The sequence below is a fragment of the Triticum aestivum genome, chromosome 1B (genome assembly GCF_018294505.1).
Source record: "Triticum aestivum cultivar Chinese Spring chromosome 1B, IWGSC CS RefSeq v2.1, whole genome shotgun sequence".
Lineage (NCBI taxonomy): Eukaryota > Viridiplantae > Streptophyta > Magnoliopsida > Poales > Poaceae > Triticum > Triticum aestivum.
In genome coordinates this window covers 640,290,675-640,313,761 of record NC_057795.1, presented here as the reverse complement: position 1 = coordinate 640,313,761, position 23,087 = coordinate 640,290,675, and the positions used below count along the sequence as shown (strand labels likewise).

Here is a 23,087-nt window from a genome sequence, read left to right as displayed (position 1 = left end):
TGTCCAAATTTAAGTTTTCAAATTTTCCTAACTAGTAGATGTAGTAATATAACTACCTCTCGAAAGATTTTATTTTCTGAAGTTTTTATCATTTTTTTTTGATTTTTTCAAAACTGAAATGGCGATACACCGGGGGGGGGGGGGGTGTAGAGTTTGAAAATTGCCCTATAGTGCCGGTTTGTGTCTTCAACTGGGACTATAGGTTAAGACTCTGTAGTGCTGGTTGGTGACGCAAACCGGTACTATAGGTTAGACCTTTAGTACCGGTTTGTGTCACAAACCGTCACTAAAGGGGCTCGTGGGGCCCTGGCCTGACGCCAGCCTGCCACCACCCCTTTAGTACCGGTTCGTGGCACGAACCGGTACTAAAGGTTCATTACGAACCGGCACTAATGCATAGCCATTCGAACCGGCACTATTGATCACATTAATGCCGGTTTTTTTATAAACCGGCACTAATGTGCTTCACGTTTGACCCTTTTTCTACTAGTAAGATGTCACCTGCTTTTAGCTGATCGTCTTTGGAGGGCGGGGTTGGAGTGGGGGCGGGGGGTGGAGGAGGGTTGGGGTGTGGTTTGCGGTGGGAAGGCCCTACGGATCTGCTCTGGTTGCCATGGCAACCAGAGAAGGCCGGCGATGGAGGTAGGGGTTCGAGAGGTGGGAGACGATGGCGGCAGTCGGGAGTGGGGATCGATCAGAGGCCGGGAACGACTGGGTCGTGCGGGCAGCGGGGTCGTCTGGCCCAGACGATGTCGTGCGGGCGTGGTTGCCCCACACCGAACGTGCGGGCTGTGCCTTTGCGCGCCCGGATGCGGTCGTGCGGGCGGGTTCCTGTCCATGCCACACGAGGCGTGCGGACGGGTTCCCGTCCATGCCACACTTGTGGCAGTTATCGGGATCCTATTTTTAAAAGATGTAAACGCTACCAAAGAGATTGAAAATATTCTGATGGTTTAAGTCATCGGACCGGGCAAACCAAAGGTACCGCTTGTAATCTTCTCTATAAATAGTTCAATGAATCTAAGTTGTGACCGGTGCGGATTTTAACAAAGCGATGCCAACAAAAACATGGCAGATCGAAGGACGGTGATGGAGGCCGTGGTGAGTGCCTCTCAGGGCGCCGTGCAGGTTTTGTTGGGGAAGCTCGGTGAAATCCTCGCCAGCAAATACGCGCTTCTCAGCGGCGTTCGTGGGGAGATCCAGGAGCTCAAGGATGAGCTCGAGAGCATGACTGCGTGCCTCCGCGACCTCGCGACCGACGACGATCACAACGAAAAGGTAAAGCAGATACGGATCTTTTACCCTCAGTTTAATTGATATAGCAGTAAAAGATGCCTCTAGTAATGACTGGCATGATTTATTAGCTGATGTGCTTACACACACACACACGTGCAGACTAAGACTTGGATGAAACAAGTGAGGGAGGTGGCGTACGATGTGGAGGACTGCATGGACAGTTTCCACCATCACCTCACCAAGCACCATGGAGACCGTCAACACAGTGGCGAAACTAGCAGGCAGTCACGCCTAAGGCTGAGCAAGTTTGAACTACAAATTCTTAAAATTTTAAGTACTTTGTAGAAAGAAATTACAAGAGATCTTGGTACTAAGCTTAGGGCTATAGCCCTAGTTGCCCTAGGCTTGTCTCCGCCACTGCCGTCAAGGACTCCTGGAATACCTATATAGGATGTTCAACATGTTGCGAACGTTGAAGGTGCGGCACAAGGTGGTCACTGCTATCCAGGGTCTCAAATCTCGCGCGCAGAAAGTGAGCGACCGGAGGCTCAGGTACAATCTAGGCGAGTAAGCAGGACAGTCAAGCAAACCGCTTTATTCTTCTTCTTATAGCCACCTTGATTACATTGATCGGTGGCTGCCATCACTCCATGGTGACGGGTCCGGGCTAGTCGGGATGGACAAGATGACTGATAAGGTGGTTGGGTTGCTTAAGGAGCCACGCCAGGCGGCGGGTGGCCCCCGAGTCTTGTCCATAGTGGGGTTCGGTGGCCTCGGCAAGACCACCCTCACGACGACCGTCTACAACTCCCCAGAGTTGGGCAACATCCAGTGCCGTGCTTTCGTTCCGGTGTCCCAGACATACGACATCCGTTCTCTTCTCCAGTCCATGCTGAATCAGTTCTGGGCTGACAAAGATAAAAATGAGGACCCCCTCCGAAACGTTAAAGGCTGGGACATACCCGAACTAGTTACCAACATCCAACAGCATTTGAAGCTTAAGAGGTACCTAATGATAACTCTATATATTGACTATTGAGTCTCGTGTTGCTGTTTGCTCATACATATATAAAGTACTTTATTATTATTATTATTATTATTATTATTATTATTATTATTATTATTATTATTATTATTATTAAAAGTTTGCATGAATCTTACCATTAATTGAAAAAGCTACCACCATATTAGTCTGCAGATCAAACTCATTGAGTAGATTGATTTGGATAAGAAAACTATATTATCCTTTTTGATTGAAGGGGTACCTTCGAATCTCCACCTTTAATCTACATCAAAATCCGCAAACTTTTCTAAGGGGGTGTACCGAAGCAAAGTTGTTATTATTATGATCATCATCGAAATCATCATTAGATTTAATTAGTTTCTTCTAATGCTATACTCCCCCTGTTTTAACAATATAAGATGTCATAGTTCTATGAACATTTGTCAAATACTTGTTCAACATTTTTAATACTTATTAAAAAAAATTGAATACTTGTTCAACATCTGTCAAATACTTGTTCAACATTTTTAATACTTATTCAAAAAATTTGAATATTTGTTCAACATTTTTCAAATACGTGTTCAACATTTTTAATACTTATCCAACATTTTTCAAATACTTTTTCAACATTTTTCAAATGTGTTTTTGGAGAGTGTTGTTTTTTATATATATGTAGAATATTTTAAATTATGAAGAAATTTACAAAAATAAAGTAAAAAACAAGAACGGAAAACAGAAAAAAAAAGGCCGTGGCCTCCCGCGCTGATGGGCCGGTCCATCTGGGCTACGCTTGACGTGAGGCATCCCCTGTGCTCGTTTAAAGCCAGAAATGGGGTGCCCCCGTATGCACCGCCTATGGGATGTCCTTTCAACTATGGCCCACTTGGCCTCCTGCCAGGCCTACCGCGGTGCTATCCCATGACCTCCTGCCAAGTCTACTATGTCTGCTACAGCCTAGGACCGGTCCGACTCTGCACTTCGCCTGCTTCGTTAACTTGCCATTGCTAGTGTCCTGTTGCTGGCTGGGCCACAACACGAATCTTAAAATCGCTGGACACACCAGATAAGGGGGTGTTGGGGCCCACGGGTGCTATCACACCTTTCCAATCTTAAAAACAAACAAGAAAACTAACAATTATGTTTGAACCTAAGTTTCCATTGTTACATAAGATGATGGCAAAAAATATGGGAAAAAAATGAAATAGTCTTATATATGATTTTTTTTGACATGGGATATTCAAAAATAAATTTGCCATGGTGTAAAAAAGGATTCTATTATGGTCTGTTCAACAAATGTGTACAAAAAAGAAATTCACCATGGTTTGTCCAACAAATTTGCCATGTTCCAAAAAATAATTTACCACATTCTAAAATTTATTAACCATGGTCCACCAAATAAATTTGACATGGTATAAAAAATAAATTTACCATGGTCCAAATATAATTTTTCCATAGTTCAAATTATAAAATTTTCGATGGTAAATAAATAAATTTGCAATGGTACACTTATTTTCCTGGTTCAAAATATAACTTTACCATGGTCCACATATAAATTTAACACGGTATAGAATGAAAACAATATATCATGGATTGTTCAATAAGTTTACTATGGTCCCAGAAAAAGTAATATTACGGGTGCCTATAAAGTAAATATGCCATGGTCCATAAAGTAAATTTGCCACGGTCCAAAGAAAGAAATTTGGCATGGTCCCAAAATCTTGGCAAAGAATCTTTGAAGATCATGGCAAGTGTTGATTAAAAGGTACATGTATCGGGGTAACTATGCTTATCATGGCAAATGTACTATATATTATCAATGCAAATGTTAGATTGCCTAGATCCGATGAAAAACCATGGTATTGGGAAAAAAGAAATTTGCCGTGGTACATAAAGTAAATTTGCCATGGCCCATAAAGTAAAGTTTGTCATGGTCCATAAAGTAAGTTTGCCATGGCTGAGAACAAAATAGTATACCAAGGATGCTTCAAGAAATTTGTGATGGTCCATGAAGTAAGTTTGCCAAGATATGGAAAAAGAAATTGGCATGGTCCCTGAAGTAAATTTGTCATGATACAAAAAAAATTGCCATGGTCCATGAAGTAAATTTGCCATAATACAAAAATAAAAGAAATTTCCATGGTCCATGAAGTAAATTTGCCATGATACAAAATAAAGTTACCATGGCCATGATGTTTAAAATTTGTACAAAATTGTCAGGGGACATAAGTTGTTGTGTTAACAATTTTAACAAAGCACGTACTACAAGATGGTGATATGAACATGTTTAACCAAGATTTTGATAGGTCCATTGTTGCTAACTAGAGCTAGTGAGCCCGGGTAAATGCCCAGGGTCTTGAGCGCAGTCTCCGCCAGTGGACCACTTCCTTGTCCGCAGCTTCCCGCTCATGATGCTTCCTTCGTTGCTCCCTCCGAGCGACGTTCTCCATCATGCAACTTACTCCCAGGGACGGGACCCCCACGACCTCCACTGAGGCATCATCCATGCTGGCGGCGACGCAAACAGAGAGCAAGTGTGGAGGACGACGAGGGCTCGGACCGAGAAATGGAGGACGGACGCAGGAGGAGGGCGGTCGATTTGGTGGACTAGGTCAATTTGGAGAGATTTCGGGTGGGTTCGATCTTTCATATCCAACATGACAGACATGTCCGGGCCTACCCATATCTGCCCCGAATATGTGATGGGCTCGAGGGGCGTCGGACAGCTCAGAACATATAGCGCCGGTTTGAGGGGTGCGGTTGCGTTGCATTTTCTATGGCCAGTCCTGACCAAGCCGTCCGCCCTGTCGTTTGAATACGATATGAGGGGTCCGGCTGTAGATGCTCTAAGTGGAAGGAAATAAAAGGACTAGCTATGTACATTGTTTCTCACATACTGGGAGTTCCGCCCCCCAAAATTCTTAACTGGTACCAGAGCAAGGCAGTCTGGACTGTCACGTGGAGGAATGTTGTAAGCACCCCGATATTCCAACATCTTTAAATGAGATTATCATATATAATCCAATGCACTATCAAACACAACGTCACATAATCAAACTTCCAAGCCAGACGACCAAACTTCCAACTACAAAATGCAACTTAACCACTGGAATGAACTTCCATATCCCAAAACATGACATTCTACTCTAAAAAAGAGGTAAAATCACACATGTAAACCCTAGCTTACCTCCTCGAGTGTCGTTGAAGCGTGGCGAGTACGTGTGTGTCACATGCGATCAATGATATGGAATAAAGGGAGTATGTGAAGATGTTGTCACAACACCGTGTTACGTAGATAAAACCGTAAAACTGGGACTATGGTATACGCAAGGCTGCAACAGGGAGGTGGCAGGTCGAGGAGTCGGCGGTTGGTGGCTCCATCTCTGACCCGGACGGCGCGGGGGATGACGGCGGCCCGGCGTGGCCGGCGATCTGGATGCGGTGGTGTCGGCGGCTCGCTGATATGCCGGTACTCCAGGGTCTGCCTGGTGGTGCTGGTGGCGACAGCGGCCCAGGCACGAGAGTTGGATCCCTTCAAACTGATCTGGGTGAAAACTTGCCTTCGGCTCCTGCTAAGGCCGGCGGTGGTAGCGCTATCTGCGTCGTTCCCTTCTTGAAGGCATCGCCGTGGAGAAGTTCAAGGCCACTCTCTGCTACCTCCGGGGGAAACCCTACATCGGATGATCGGATGACAGCGGCGCTTTGGTGTCGTTCCTCCCTTGGGGGCGTCATTCTTGGAGGTACACACGTGATCGAGGGACCAGAGGACGAATTCTTTGGTGGAGCGGTGCTTCATCCTACACACTGATGGCGACGGATCTTGACGGCGTGGCGCAGTGCAGATTCGGAGTTCGCTGTGGGAGGATGGATTCGCGCAGGAGGACGATGATGTCGGGCGTCGTGGTGGTGTCGATGGCAGAGAGACCTGGCACGGTACATGCAACAGTACAACTCTGAAGATGGATTGGTGGCAGGTGGCTGCGGCGGCCTCATACCCGGCATGCGTCCTGGTTGAGGAGTCACTACTAGGAAAAGGCCTACTAATGGCGCACTGATTTTGCCTACTAATGACGCATTACCAGTGCGCCATTAGTATCACGCCACTAGATTTTTTTACTAATGGCGCACCACTGATGCGCCATTAGTATCTGGTATACTAATGGCGCACCAGGCAGTGCGCCATTAGTTTTGCCCACAGTGCGCCATTAGTGTCTTCTATACTAATGGCGCATCACATGGTAGTGCGCCATTAGTAACAATTTTTTTAATTTTTTTTCCTTAATCTCAGGTCGCTATTTCACCTATGAGATATCCAACACATATATATACAACAAGCATCCATATAACAATCATAGCCAACACACAAGTTCCATCATATATACATACATAGCCAACACACAATTTCCATCATATATACATACATAGCCAACACACAAGTTCCATCATATATACATATATAGCCAACACATAGTTCCATTGTTACATATTACAAAAGTTTCACATTGTTCATCCAACACCGTTATCCATCAATTCACAAAAGTTTCACATTGATAGAAAATAAAAACACAAATGGAAAAGAAGCGCTCCATCCACGCAAGCTTGCGTCAATTAAATCAAATCTGCAAAATGATAAACAAGAAGTTAGAAGAAGAAAAAGAAGAAGACTAGAAGAATACTAGAAGAAGAACTAAAGAAAGAGATTTTGGAAAAGAAGAAGAATAAGAAGAAGACTATAAGCTTATTATGTAAACTTGATCATTTTGTGCTAACATAAGTTATTTTGGAGCTAACCTATAGGAAACTAAGCATATAATCTCTAAGTTAGTATATTAGAGCCAACTTAGGTAAAATGAAGCTAACCTATGTCATTTTGGAAAAGAAGAAGAATAAGAAAAAGACTATAAGCTTATTATGTAAACTTGATCATTTTGTGCTAACATAAGTTATTTTGGAGCTAAGCTATAGGAAACTAAGCATGTAAGCTCTAAGTTAGTATATTAGAGCCAACTTAGGTAAAATGAAGCTAACCTATGTCATTTTGGAAAAGAAGAAGAATAAGAAAAAGACTATAAGCTTATTATGTAAACTTGATCATTTTGTGCTAACATAAGTTATTTTGGAGCTAACCTATAGGAAACTAAGCATATAAGCTCTAAGCTAGTATATTAGAGCCAACTTAGGTAAAAATGAAGCTAACCTATAGGAAACTAAGCATATTAGAGATAACATAGGTAACTAAGTATATATATATCATTTTGGATAACTAACCTATAGGAGATCTGACATACCTGACAAAGTTCAGTTCTCATGCATTGTTCTTCTCCTTCTCCTTCTCCTTCCTCTCCCTGATGCGCCAAAAGCGGCGAGGCAGTGGAGGCAGTGGAGGCAGTGGGATGTAGTCTTCTACCACAATTGGCGTGGTCATGTCGCCCAGCTGTGGGATCGCCGGCGCCACCACCGGTGCGTGGTCATTGTCAGGCACCACCACCATCGCGAGGCCACCTTCAGGCACGACCATCGCTAGGTCATCCTCAGCCACCTCCATCTCTTGCCCATGGTCAGCCACCACTATCTCTTGCCCTTGGTCAGCCACCACCAGCGCTAGATCATCCTCAGCCTGATGCCCATCGTCATCCTGCAGGTCCTCATCCTCACTCTGCTCCTCTTCTCCCGCACTCCAGTCCGGATCATCCTTCTTGTTGTCTATGCTGCTGCCAAAATCGCTGCTGCTTTCGCTACAGCCAAAATTGTTGCTGCTTTCGCTACAGCCATAGTCGCTGCTGCTTTGGCTGTAGCCAGTGTCGCTGCTGCTGCTCCCATTACCTGTCCAAAATGCAACAATGATCGTTAACAATCAATGTGAGACAAAGCCAAATGTAGAGGAATACGAAGAGGCAGAACGTACCGACATCATCATCGGCAGCGTAGCGCATGCGACACATAGTCGTGTTGAACACCTTCACGATGAGCATGGTGGCGTCGTCGTCGTACCTGAAGAGAAGGAAGTACCCCAGCCGCAGGTCGTAGGCACGGTAGAACTTCTCCCATCCACGAGACAAGTACATGTGGCCCTTCTTGATCACCAACTCCACATCCCACTGCCTGCGAAACCCGCTGCCGGCCTGTCGCAGCTTCACATTATTTGGCGGATCTTCACCCATCAGCATGTTCATAAAACTGTCAGGCAGCCTCTGCAGTTTGGGACAATGAGTGATGTAGCAAACAATAGATATCATAATGAGATGGGTGAAGGGGAGATCTCTCGTTTTATATACCTGCGTCATGGATGATACTGAAGTCTCAAGTATGATAGTGAAGAACTCGGAAGCATCCAACTCGTACTGCGGTGTCGCAGATCAGCGGTGGCTGCTTCTCGCCATCTCTGATAAGCAGCAGAAGAGACCAATTAGTACCCTTACAACAGATCATAAAACATGCATGATAACAGGCATTAGTCGCAAGTACCCCATATGTCCTATTTTTAGCAAAGTCATGCTAAAATTCACGGAAAATTTCAGTATTACCTTTGCTGAAAATAGGACATATGGAGTACCCGAATTTGCCGGAACGGAAGTTAATCGACATTCCGGCAAACTCAAGGGCCTCTCGGGGTACCTACAACATCATCACAAGTACATCAGCAGCAGCAGCAGCAGTGAATACAAGCATAACAGCAGCAAAACTATATATTTTTATGCAGTAAACAAACGAACACTAAGAGTAGAATGTTCTTGCAACAAACATTATTGTGTGACATCGAAAGGCATCACTCTGCTTAAAGGGAAGGATGACTTAAGTGGCAGATGCATATGATTGCACCACTTGATCTGCACTTCTCTATATTATATGATGTACTGAAGAACTTGAGCAAAAAAAGATAAATAGGAACATATTTCTCACCTTGGAGGTGTTGCTGCTGCTGCACTGTCTGAACTTCACTTCCTTTACCTCCTCGGAAACCTGAAATATGCAGATGTTAGAAAGGTTAATGAACCAACAGATGCCCTAATGGAAGTAATAACAACATGACAGCAAACAACCAACAAACATGATGGGCTTAAGATTAATGAACCAACATCGACAAACCAGATGGACAGAGATGTAGTGAGAGGAAAATTCTTTTCTGAATTTTTTATTTGTCTTTGAATCTGTTCCCAAAGTCAGCCAGAACAAACACAACATTATTATATATGATGCGCTTGCTCCTTGCTGCCTTGTACACTTAGGAGCTCACTGAAAAGCAATGACATATTCATGATCTAGTTTAGCAGCAGGTTGCAATATTCCCCCTAACTGCAAGATGCATCATTTCTAATTAATTAGGAGAACCTACCTAGCGAATCTCTGATTCGTTTATACCGTCAATAAAAAAAATTCTACAAGAAAAAAAAGGTAGGCCAAATATTCATGGCACTTCCAGTAGGGCATCATCTTCCTACAACTACTCATCTTCAGCAGCACATGATACTACTACTGTATCTAATACAACAACATGACACTTGATACTGTATCTAATGTTCCTACAACTACTGTATCTACAATAGTAGCACATGATACTGCTACTGTATCTACAACTACAACTACTACAACAACATAAAACTACTATGCATCATCTTCCTACTATAATTGCTACTCATCTTTAGAACCAAACACCAGCAAAAACAGAACCAAACTACTATCCATCCATCTAGCAAGCAACTAGCACAACTCATCCATCCATCCATCAAGCATCATATACCTAACTAACATCAACATACATACATCTATCTAACATCCATTGATCCGTGTAACAAGAGAGGAACAGGGAACAGTGACATGGACAAGAAGCATAGAGGCAAGGAAGAGAGGCTCACCACAGGCCACGGTCAAAGGAGAGCAGCCGCTGGCCACGCGCAGGAAGAGACGGAGGGAGGTGGTGGCGAGGGTCACGGCACCGTCCTTGGCTCGCCGGCTGCTGCGGAGGTGATCGGTGGTGGAGGACGGCAGGGGCAGGCGGGGTGGGCGTGTCGGGGCCGTGCTCGCCGGCTGCTGCAGGGGCCTGTACCGGAGGCGGAGCAGCGGAGGGTTCGGTCGGCTGGGTGCGCCCGCGGCGGTGGGCCGGCAGCGGTGGCGGCGGCTAGGAACCCTAGCTGTCGCGCTTGGGAGGGAGGGGGACGCAGGCGGGGCCGCGGGGGGAGGGGGACGGCGAGGGCGCGGGCGCGGGCGAAGGGGGGACGGTGAGAGAGGTGGTCGGCGGCGGAGGGTGGTCGGGTGCACGGCCGGGGACGGCGAGCACGGGGGAAGTGGTGGTCGGTGGGTGAGATGAGGCAGGGGAGGGATTAGAGTGTGGATTGGGGATTGGGGATTTTAGTGTGGGGGAGGCTTAGCAATGGCGCACCACCCAGGGGTGCGCCATAAGTAATTTAATCTAGCCCGACTTGTCAGGTTATATACCACCTAACCCTATCTACAACAGAACCCGCCCACTAGCCTGACTGGTCAGTACGCAGCACACATATCAGGAGGTCCTGGGTTTGATTCCCAGGCTCCCCAATATTTTTTATGCATTTTAAATCCTGTTTGATATTTATTTGTGTTTAAATATGTTCAAACTTGTTTAAATCATAACAGTAATATTTTTTTTATAAAAACAATAATAATTTTTTTAGAAAATATGTTCAAATTTGTTACTTGAAAATATCATCGGCGACGGTGGTGGAGCGGGGGGAGGGTGCGGGGGGTGCCCGTTGGCGGCGGTGGAGCGGGGGAGGGTGCGGGGGGCCGGGTGCTCGTCGGCGGCGGTGGAGCGGGGAGGGTTGCGGTGGGTCGTCGGCGGCGGTGGAGCTAGCGGGGGAGGGTGCGGGTGGGATCGAGATTGAGATCAAAAAGAACCCGCCCACTAGCCCAACTGGTCAGTACGCAACACACACACCAGGAGGTCCTGGGTTCGATTCCCAGGCTCCCCAATATTTTTTTATGCATTTTAAATCTTGTTTGATATTTATTTGTGTTTAAATATGTTCAAACTTGTTTAAATCATAACAGTAATATTTTTTTTTATAAAAACAGTAATAAATTTTTAAAAAATATGTTCAAATTTGTTACTTGAAAATATCATCGGCGGCGGCGGTGGAGCGGGGGGAGGGTGCGGGGGGTGCCCGTTGGCGGCGGTGGAGCGGGGGAGGGTGCGGGGGACCGGGTGCTCGTCGACGATAGTGGAGCGGGGGAGGGTTGCGGTGGGTCGTCGGCGGCGGTGGAGCTAGCGGGGGAGGATGCGGGGGGTGCCCGTTGGCGGCGGTGGAGCGGGGGAGGGTGCGGGGTGCCGGGTGCTCGTCGGCGGTGGTGGAGCGGGGAAGGGTTGTGGTGGGTCGTCGGCGGCGGTGGAGCTAGCGAGGGAGGGTGCGGGTGGGATCGGGATCGAGATCAAAAAGTGTCAATGAAAATATATACTAATGGCGCACTTTGACACGGTGCGCCATTAGCAGTTTTGCAAAAAAGTAAAAAAAATTATATACTAATGGCGCACTGTTTATAAGGCGCGTCATTACTTGTTAGAACTAGTAATGGCGCACTTTGACATCATGCGCCATTAGAATGTATGGAAAAAATGGAAAAAAAATTCAATACTAGTGGCGCACTGTGTGCCTGGTGCGCCATTAGTGTCTTCCACACTAATGGCGCACCTCCAACCGGTGCGCCATTAGTATATAGTAGTGGCGCACTGCTTACCTGGTGCGCTATTAGTATCAATCCTATCTATAGCCCTTTTCCTAGTAGTGAGTGCGTCGGACTGATAGGTGCCCCATACCCGGCAGGCGTCCTGGTTGGGACCTCAGGTCTTAGATGTTTAGGTTTGGCTGCGATATCTGTTTGGTATTAGGCCCAGACTATCTGCACTCCTTCATCAATTGGACAGGTGTAGCGACAATTGTTGCTTAGACGGTGGGCTTTAGTCTTGCTGTTGTATGACTTTATAAGGTTTTGTGAGAATAATTAATAAAGTGGCCGTATGCATCGCCCAGGTGCAGAGGCTGGGGGTCATCCTCCTTTTCTAAAAAAAGATATAGAAAGGCATGCAGGCGGGATGCTTCACATTCATGTTGAGTGGAGTCGGTGTGTCATCTCATTATTGTGACATGCGTGTGTGTTAATTGTCTCCGGGTTATAATAAATACATTATTGTAATAGAATGCGGCCATCAATTTTTTCTATGTTTGACCACTTAAATACTTAAATACTGAAGACAGTTCAGACTTCTACTATGAAAATATTACCATTAGATTATTCACCACTAATTCGATAACATACATTTTTTATAATTATTGCTTGATGTATATGTATTTAAAAAGCTTAACATGTTGGATCACTTGTCGCTTGACCAGTGGATTATGATCCATGTTCGGTTTGTGGTAGGTGTTGCCGTAAGGCAGGTGCAACGTGGAGGACCTCATGGTTTTTTCTTTTGCAAAACAATTTATTCAACATCAATGTTTAGCACTATTTTAATATTAAATAATAAATATATGCATATGCATCAATTGATACAAAAACCAGGGTTTGTCAAATGGTCAAAGGTTTTTGTTGAAGACCTGACAATAAATAGACATGTATTTCAGAACAAAGAAGTTTTTTTATCATTTTGTTGTGCAAGTTTTAATTAATTATGAAACTCTTATTTGGCTGACGTTCTCTGCGAGAGGGATGGCAAACGAACCCCATTTGAAGCAGTTTTAGTTTTGAGACGAGATCAAATGGTCGCAGTTTTAAACAAAATTTTGCCTTTTCTGACAGAAACTGTCATGTCGCTCTGAAGAAACCGCCATCCCTCACAAACCGAAACTGCTAGTGAAATCGTTTGCAAATGACACCCCTCTTGACAAATGTGAAGGAAAACCATGCATGGTTTTGCTTTATAATATAAAGCGGGGCGAAAGCCTTTTTCGGTAAACCATGCATGACACACCCTTTTATATGGACTAGGTATGTGACCGTACATTGCCACGGGGCCAATTTTTTTTAGTGAAATAAGAAGACCATAGGAAACCAATCTTGATGCAAAAACAAATATACAAAATAAGATTAGGTTTTGGTTATAAAGGATATATTTTTTGCCATTGCATAAACTGACAAAATATTGTGCGTGTGCGTGTGCATGTGCGTGTGCGTGATCTCCTTTATTGGGCTATCAAAGATAAGAGATTATTCCTCCATTCGTCCCAAAATAAGTGTCTTAACTTTGTACTAATTAACTTTAGTACTAAAGTTAATACAAAGTTGAGACACTTATTTGAGGAGGGGGGGGGGGGGAGTATTTATCTGTTCATTCATCAAGGGTACCTTTGATTAGACTTAGTATTCTTACTATAGAAACTATTTGTCAAAATAATAATTATATAAGCATTTTCTCCCCTCTCTATAAAATACTAGTATTTAGTAATTGTGTACATGCAATGCATGCTAATATTAGACAATATTTTAATTGTATTGCACATTGATATTATGCGAAATATTAACTTGGTCAAACTTATAAAGTTTGACTTCAATCAAAGCTAATCAGCAGAGTAAATAAGAATGGAGCGAGTATTAGGCAAAGATATTAATTACATTGCACACTAAAATTAGTCAAGATGTAAATTGCATGTTAATATTAGATAGGATATAATTAGTTAATTCATGTGACGTTGATATTAGGAATGATATTAATTAGTGGAGGGTGCTAACCTTGTTTACTTATGAACATTTTTAACGCTAAACACTAGAGCAATGTAGACAGTTGGATAGATGCGGTTGAACCAATGCGATTTGTTGGATCTCTGCAACTCGCTCTTTTTATATTGGTATATAGAATATGACATGACGTGGCAATTTTTTGTTTTGTTTGCGAGACATCATGATAAAGTACCTTGAGTGAAACAAATATTATACTAGTTGGAAATAAAAAATGACATTAATTAGGTCTGTTTTGTTTTTTCCCTGCATACCCGGGTCTTCAAAGAGAAGGAATAAATTATAGTAATTGTTTCCTTGATTGTACCACATCAATGTCCATACTAACACTCACAACGTGATTTAAGGTACTCCCCCCGTTTTTATTTACTCCGCATATTAGCTTTGGTCAAAGTCAAGCTTTCTAAACTTTGACAAAGTTTGTAGACAAGAATATTAACATATACAATAACAAATCAACTAGATTCATTATTGAATATACTTCCACACCATATAGATTTGTTATGGTAAATATTTTTATTCATTCTATAAACTTGGTCAAACTTTAGAAAGTTTGACTTCAGTCAACACTAATATGCGGAGTAAATAAAAACGGATGGAGTATATTACCTCGTAAGAGTTAATAGTAATATCTAATATGATTCACTAGATCATGGACCATATTACTTTAGGACGACCTTAAAAATTCTCAACTTTTAGCGTGATAATGCAATGGTGAGGGTATTCATTTATTCCATCAAAGAGCTCCAATACTTCATTTATTTTAGACTATTAGGAGGGCACAAAGCCACCCCCCAGCTCCATTTCATTGAAATGAAACCAGAGAAATCCATACAATCATTTGCTACTCGCATGTTCATCAAAGCAAAAACAGAAACTACAACAAAGCTAAAGTTTAGCAAAGATTTTATCACAACCCGCAAGGACATCAATTAGAGTCACCAAACATAGAGGTAGTAAGCTACTCCCTCCAATCCACCAAAGTTGTACTAGAGCTGCATCAATTAATTTGAATCAGAGGGAGTACTAATATAGCCACTTCTTCAGACGCGAGCATCCTGCCCCTGTTTTCGAGAGCCAACTCCATTCGTACAACTTATATATAGTTGATCTAGGACTTCACTCTTCATACTCTTGATCGGCTCAGGGCTTGGCACTGCAGCATACTTGAGTTGCATCTCAGGGTTCCTAGGAGGAGAGAGCCCGTTGTGGCCTGAGCCAGCATTATAGAACTCCCAGACCACCCCCCTCCTTGCAGTGGCATTTTAGCAAGAGCACCTTGGCTAAAAACACCTTCAATGTCTATGCCATCGATTCTTACCCCAAAGTCAGCTAGAAAGGAGTTTGAGGATAAACGAGACCATTTGAGAGAACTCTTTCTGTTATGGTGCTGCTAGAAGGAGAGCGCAAGAGGGCCGGCCGGGGGTCTTTCTACCCACGGCCGGGCAAGAGGGAAGGGATTTCCTTCTTAATTCTTGCTTGATTATATTGATACATCTCCTCTCTTTATATAGAGAGGTTTACTTGACTCTCAAGCAAGGCTTACTTGACCCCTGAGCAAGCGACCCTTATCTCTAATTAACCCTAAGACTAACGGGTCTATTAGGCCCATTACGTAGTCTAACACTACACCCCACCTGGACATGCAGCTTGTCCTCAAGCTGCAGCCTAACCAACTTATAACCATGACTCTACGCAACACAAACCTAACACCTAAAAATAAGCCTTTTACATCTCGGCTTGTTTTATTATTCTCAACCTGAAATGGACTGGGACGCTTTATTTTGGACCCCTTAACCAAAAGTGGACACTATCTGCACGTCGGACGTGCACGTGTACAACCACCTGGATCCCATGGACACCACCTAGACAAAAGGAGTGCATGTGTATGACTACCTGGAAGTGGTCGCAAGAGTGACCAGCAGAGGCGCCCTTGCGGCGGCCGGTGGCGGAATGTAGTGGTGCTACGCGATGCGCCGCTGTCGGTGACACCATGCCTTCTCCCTGCCGGACGACTGTTGGTTTGCACCGCACAGGGAAGAGTGGAGGACTTGCGATGGAGAATGACGAGGAGGGGTGCGCCCCCCAGCCGCCGATGTCGCGGACTTTGAGGTCGCTGCCCGCGGGGAAAACAGTAGACCCGCCGCCCTTGGGGGAAACCGCATGCCCAAGATCCCCGGCCCAACGGATGAGATCGAGGTCCTCTGCGCAGCTAAGTGCAACTTGGAGGAGCGGTACCTGTAGACCACGCATCTCCCGCACACGCCGACGCGCTAGGAGGCTGCGCACAGCAGCCTGCAGCCTCACCGCCGCCGATACGTGGCGGGTAGCGATCCAAGAAGGAAGCGATGACGGTGACGGCGGGGACTGGACTTGGTGGAGCGGGACTCCAGCCGGCGCGGTCGATGCGGGGCCGGAGCTGACCGACGGTGGCTGCTGCAGCTGCAGCGGCTGCTGCGGTGGCGCACCGGGCAGCAGCAGCGGCTGCTGCGGCGGAGCGTCGGGCGCGGCGGAGGCTGCCAGGAGCGGCGGCTGCCACGACAGCCAGGGTTGGGCGGTGGTGGCGATGGATGGCAGCTGCAGCGGCTGCTGCAGTGGCCCGACGAGCGCGGTGAAGGCCACCTGGTGCGGCGGCTGCCACGGCAGCCACAGCGGTGCGGGGGTGGCGATGGGCATTGGAGGCGTGGCGGGAGCCGGCGGCGGCCACTGTGGGGCGGCGGCGGGCGGCGGCGATGGCTGCAGCATCCCAGCGAATGCCGTGGAGGCCCCTGGATGTGGCGAGTACCACGGCAAGGCCAGCGACCTGATGGCGACGGTCGGTGGCAGGGGCGGCGGCGGCCCGTAGGGGCTGGCCAGGTACAGCCGGATCCCTTGGACGGCTGTGACGAGGTCGTTGAGGACCCAGTGATCTCCTCCGGGGTGTAGGCGGCAGCCGGTGGTGCGGTGACGGTGCCGTAGGATGCGACCAACGACGCGGACAGGGAGGGCAGCGGCGCGGTGTAGATGGCCAGCGGCGCGGTGGTGACGGTCGGCAGCGGAAGCGACGGGGTGGGCGGCGGCGAAGACATGATCAGAACTGAGCTATCTGATACCAAATTGTTATGGTGCTGCTAGAAGGAGGGCGCAAGAGGGCCGGCCGGGGGTCTTTCTACCCACGGCCGGGCAAGAGGGAAGAGATTTCCTTCTTAATTCTTGCTTGATTAGATTGGTACATCTTCTTTTTTTATATAGAGAGGTTTACTTGACTCTCAAGCAAGGCTTACTTGACCCCTAAGCAAGCGACCCTTATCTCTAATTAACCCTAAGACTAACGGGTCCATTAAGCCCATTACGTACTCTAACACTTTCACTTTCCCCAAATGCTCCTCTTTGTAGAGTATCATCCACTTCTTGATTGTCACAAGAATCAACCAGCAAATTTGTTTTATGTTGACCAAATAATATTGTCAAAAACCAGAGAATTTCTGTATTTCCTATGTTTCTTACGAGCAGACCAGAATGTAGCTATTGCCAAATAATGATCACCTAGATGGCTAGATCACAGAAAAAGAAATCAGAAATGCAGATCCAGATTTGTGTAGCTACCACACACCCAAAGAAAAGGTGTCCTCTTAACTCATGCTTAGAGCAGAAGACACACTCTGGAGGTTTTTCAATTCCTCTTTTGTTAAGGTTATCCTTGGTTATCAATTTGTTATGTGACAAGAGCCACAGAAAGACTTGAATTCTAGGGGGGGGGGGGGGGTGTTGAACAAACTGAAGGAATGTTTTAAATAGCGGGCTATGGCATATAGCGGCAACCCTTAAAAACAGCTATAGCTAGGCTATAGGGGGTTATAGCGGCAAATTGTACATGAAATCATTTAGCGGGAACATGCTCAAACAGCTATAGCGGAGCTATAGCGGGGCTATAGCCGACTATTTGAAACTATGCTGGACCCCTCCAAAGTTGATTATGCTATACCCCCATTGCTTTCATATTGCCAGATGAGAGAATCTTCATCATTAGTATAAGCAATACTCCTAATAATTTGTTCAAGACAGTACCAAGTTTCCATCATAACAGGAGTAAAGATTCTCCTGAATGATAATTTGATACTGGTACCATCCCAAAACTTTGAAATAGTCAAGCATTGCTGATGAAGAATGAAATATATGGGCCAGAATTGAACAGATAGAGGGGAGGTACCAAACCACATATCCTCCCAAAATCTAACTTTTTTTTTCCATTCCCAACAACCCGTTTGTATCCAAATTTCAGAGCTTTAGCAGCCCACATAAGTAAACCCCCGCCAGAATCTAGAAGAAATGTGTGTTTTGCAGGCAAAGATATTGGAGTTGGAGGACTTTTTATTGTACTTATTATCTATATATTTTTCCAAATCTTCCCCTCATCAAATCATTGATATATCTTTTAATCCGGCTTCCTAAGAGGCAAATGTTGACATCTCTAATATTGGGGACCCCAAGCTCACCAGTCCTTTTTCATGCAAACTAGGTGCCAATTGGCAAGGTGTAGTTTCCTATTCCCTAAAAAGTCACTCCAAAGGCGGTGGATCAATTGGCTATTAATTAAATCCATAGCCCATTTGGGGAATTTGAAGAAAGATAGGAGATACTCCCTCCGTCCTAAAATTCTTGTCTTAGATTTGTCTAAATACGGATGTATCTAGTTACGTTTTAGTTTAGTGTTAGATACATTCGTATCTAGACAAATCTAAGACAGGAATTTTGGGACGGAGTGAGTATATTGGTGCAATAGAGAGACATGCTTTGATCAAGGTAATCTAGCAGAGTATGAGAGGAGCTTGCCTCTCCACCCTGCCATCCTTTTTAAGATCTTGTCTATCAAAGGACGGATGCCCTCTCTTCTACTTCCTCCGTCCCAAAATAAGTGACTCAAAAATGACTCAACTTTGTACTAACTTTAGTACAAAGTTGACTCACTTTTCAGTCACTTATTTTGGGACGGAGGGAGTATATTTTTCACAATTAGGTAACAAGTAACAAGCCATTGCACAACTCTCACTTGTATGTCCTATCCGTGCTTGATTTTCAATAATCGCACACCTACGGGGTGGTTACATCCTCTAACTAATCCTATGCTTTCAACTCAGCTCACGCGTAACCTCCTTAAATAACTACCCGTAGGTGTACCATTACTCCTCTATTACACTAGCCTACTCATAACAATGTGCCTCCTTTTTGTTTTTTTTTCGATAAAGGGCACTTTTATTATCTCAAAAAGTAGCATCAAGAAGATACAAAGCATTATGAGTAACACCCGGCCTCTGCATAACTAAGATGCACACAGCCAATCACCTAAAGTCTGATAAAAAGAAAGGAAGAAAAAACGACAAATGGGCGACAGTAGAGTCATATAGACCGACACTATGCCTATGTCGAAAGGGGTGGTGGACCGATCTGGAGATTATGCTGCCACCCATGTTGGGTAAAAACCTCCGTAGCCACCTGCTCCAACCGCATACACACCGCCTTGAACAGCGGTTGGTACTCCACTCGTTGTAGCGTATACCACGTACGAAGCGAGTGCGTACAACGGAAAATAACCCTTATTAGCGTTTTCAACCTATTTGGAATACCATCCAACCAATGACCAAAAACATTGGCGACACTTGTGGGCGGATACAAATTTGACGCTATTTGGATGACTGACCACGTAGAACGTGCAAACTTGCATTGGAAAAAGAGGTGTTTGATTGTTTCTTCATGAGTACAAAAACAACGCATCTTACTCCCTGGCCAGTTGCGCCGTGCGAGGTTGTCTTTGGTTAGAACAACTCCCCTACGAAGATACCACATGAAGATTTTAACTTTTAGTGGAATCTTTGACTTCCAGATTTTCTTGTTATTACTCACTGGTACCTCAGAATGCGTGAGCGCATGATACATAGAGTCTACTGTGAAAGACCCCGATGCAGTAAGGTTCCAGCGAAACACATCCCGACCTTGTGTCAAATTGATCAACATGGGATAAGCTAAAGGTAGCTTTTCCTCATGATAGTGATCAAGAGAGCAGCATAGTAATTACTACACGTAGCCACGAGGTAGCAAAAAATTGCTGCACCTCTCCGGATGATATCAACGAAATGAAGCCTTTACTGCCGAATGATTCAGAGGAGCTATTCTTCAAGACGGTGTTTGACTCAGGGGAATGTCATCCTGACCTGCAAGAGGTCTCCAACACCATATTGGCAAGGTGCAATGGTCTGCCTCTAGCTATAGTTAGTATAGGACGAATGCTAGCTCGGAGGCAAAACAAGACGCCGGCAGAATGGCATAAAGTAAAGGAGTGTGGTTTTCTGTAGCTCAGGCTACACGGTACCCCTTATCTTTGCCATCCATTTATGCATCAAGATTCGTGCAGACACATTTGTCTTTTTTGTTTCTCTCAAACGACACAGCATATGAACTTTAATTTTTGCAGAACAACAATACATTCTAACTACAATCTAGGAAAAAAACTTTCAGATTTTTTCATGCATTTTAAATACTTGAAATAATATTTTTATTCAAAGAAAATCTCATTTTGTATATTTATATCAGACCAAAAAATCTGAAAGTTTTTCCACACATTGATGTTCTAATGTTTGTTCGATCTGCAAAGTTTGAAGTTCATATGTTGTTTCGTTTTCGAGAAACAAAAAAGAGAAAAATCTTCTTGTTGTTAGTTAGTTGGAGAGTACGGATCTCAAAGCAAGGTTGGAGGGTTGAGGATAAGAGGTTCCATATAGCCTGAGCTACAAAGAAACTTTGTGTAAAGTATGTGAGAGGCTGGGCTCTGAACTAGACACAAACCCAACTTTAGATGGAATGAGACGGATACTTGTTCTCAGCTACAATGATCTGCCGTACCATCTGAAAGCATGTTTCTTATACCTGTGTGCTTTCCCTGAGGATTTTCAGATCCGAAGAGGCTCTCTTATTAGACGGTGGGCAGCCGAAGGCTTCATCATTGGAATGCATGATCATAGTCTGGAAGAGATTGCTCAGAGTTATTTGGACGAGTTTGTCAGTAGAAGCATTGTAATCCCTGGACAGATTTCCTTCGATGGCAAGATTACGAGTTGTAAAGTCCACGACATAATGCTAGAAGTTATCATCTCCAAATCTGTCAAAGAAAATTTCATCTCATTTCTAGGGAGCACGCAATACAATACAACAGCGGGCCATGACAAGGTACGGCGACTCTCCATCCATCCTTGTGGGGCCAATGAGAATAGAACATTTTCCAGTGAAAACATAGTCTGTACCCGTTCACTGACCATTCTGGGCAGCACTAAGAAACCTGTACCCATCAAATTTGCCGGTTTGACACTTTTAAGGGTTTTAGATCTTGAAGGAAGTGGATGGCTGAGCGATCAAGATCTGAAGGACATTTGCAAATTGTCTCTGCTGAAATACCTAAGCCTTAGAAACACAACCATATCCCAACTACCAAATGAAGTAGGGAAACTTAAAGAGTTGGTGACCTTGGATGTAAGGGAAACTTCTATTGTCGAATTTCCCAAAGGTATTACTCAGCTCCAGAATCTGAATCATCTGCTTGTAGGCCGTTATGCATATTTCACAAGGACACGAAGTGTCAAGCATTTTGGATGGCATGAAGGAGCGGAGCTACCATATGGAGTAGGGAATATGACTGCCCTCCAGAGAATCTCTCATTTAAACATATCTACAGAGAAAAGCTCCCAAGCAACGCGTGATCTGGGAAAATTGTGTCACCTAACCAAACCTGGTGCAATCAACAAGGGGGGATCAAATTTGTGGAATCCCTTTGCCAAATCTTTGGATGAACTTAGCAACTCTCTTCGCTATCTATCGGTTGTGCACAAGGGTACAAACGAAGTTGAGGAGTTGGAATTTTTGGTACGCCTAAAGAAGCCCCCTCTGTTTTTGGAGAGCATGCATTTGTTGGGACGGCTAAGGAATCTGCCTACATGGGTTTCAAAGCTCAACAACTTGGCCAGTCTATCGCTTCGAGAGAACTACGACTTGGCCGAGGAATCCTTTGAGGTTCTAGCGAAACTTCCCAGTCTGGTTTCTCTCAAGCTATACTTCAGGGGATATGCTGGCAAGGCCTTATGTTTTGAAAAGGGCATGTTTCTCCGGCTCAAGCAATTGGTCGTGGATAATCAGGACAATCTCGAGGAGCTCAGGTTCTGTGGGGGTGCACCTAATCTTGAGAGGCTCACGTTGGTATTCATGGGCTTGCCCAGTAGAGGCATACATGGCATTAAAAAGGAATACCTGCGGCAACTAAGAGAAGTTGAGTTCTTCAGTTTCATTATAGATTCTGTATTTACTGAGGTGTTTGAGGCTGCCAAAGAATATCCAAATCGTCCGAAAGTCACCAGGGACGATTCTGTGCCAATTATGCACGGGCAGGGTGCAGTGAGCAGCGGTCAACGGATGCGAATATGACAATTGATGGTGGCAGTTCCTGGTGCTGCTGAGACGTGGTTCCTCTCATTTGTTGCTATTCCTTGTGCTGTAATATATTGTAATATGTACAACTGCATGCTCTTTATTTTTTGAACTTAGGTTGAACGATCGATTGTCGCGCCAGGTTTTTTGTCCCATAGGTTGTATTATTACAAGTGCTTGTACAACTAGTGTGTTTTCCTGGCGTGTATCAAACTCGAATGCCTATTTTGTTTCACCTTATAATACCTTTGTTTTCGTGTTTTGTTAATGAAAATTGGGTGTCGCCTATAACACTGAGACCTCGATTTCGTAGGAAGTTACTTCAGGAGTACTCCCTCCGTTCCTAAATATATGTCTTTGTAGAGATTCTACTATGGACTACAGAGCAAAATGAGTGAATCTACACTCTAAAATGCGTCTATATACATCCATATGTGGTCCATAATGAAATCTGTACAAAGACTTATATTTAGGAACGGAGGGAGTACATACAAAGCAATTGAGCTGCAGTTAATTAGTTTCTAAAAGTTGGATGAAGATCGATCAACGCCATTTCATCATAAGGAGTGGCAAACTGTAGGGGTTCTGCAAATTCAGCCTGAAATGGCAAACTGTGCACATTATCAAGATTCTGAAAGTCCCCTGAGACAATCCGGAACAAACCGAACATGATTTGTTATCTGAATTTTTACTCTTA

General features: G+C 44.6%; 1 pseudogene; it reads left to right on the top strand.

Moving 5' to 3' along the window:
• Window positions 1-1,057: 1,057 nt before the first annotated feature.
• On the top strand, window positions 1,058-22,387 carry LOC123081027 (disease resistance protein Pik-2-like; annotated as a pseudogene).
• The last annotated feature ends 700 nt before the right edge of the window (window positions 22,388-23,087 follow it).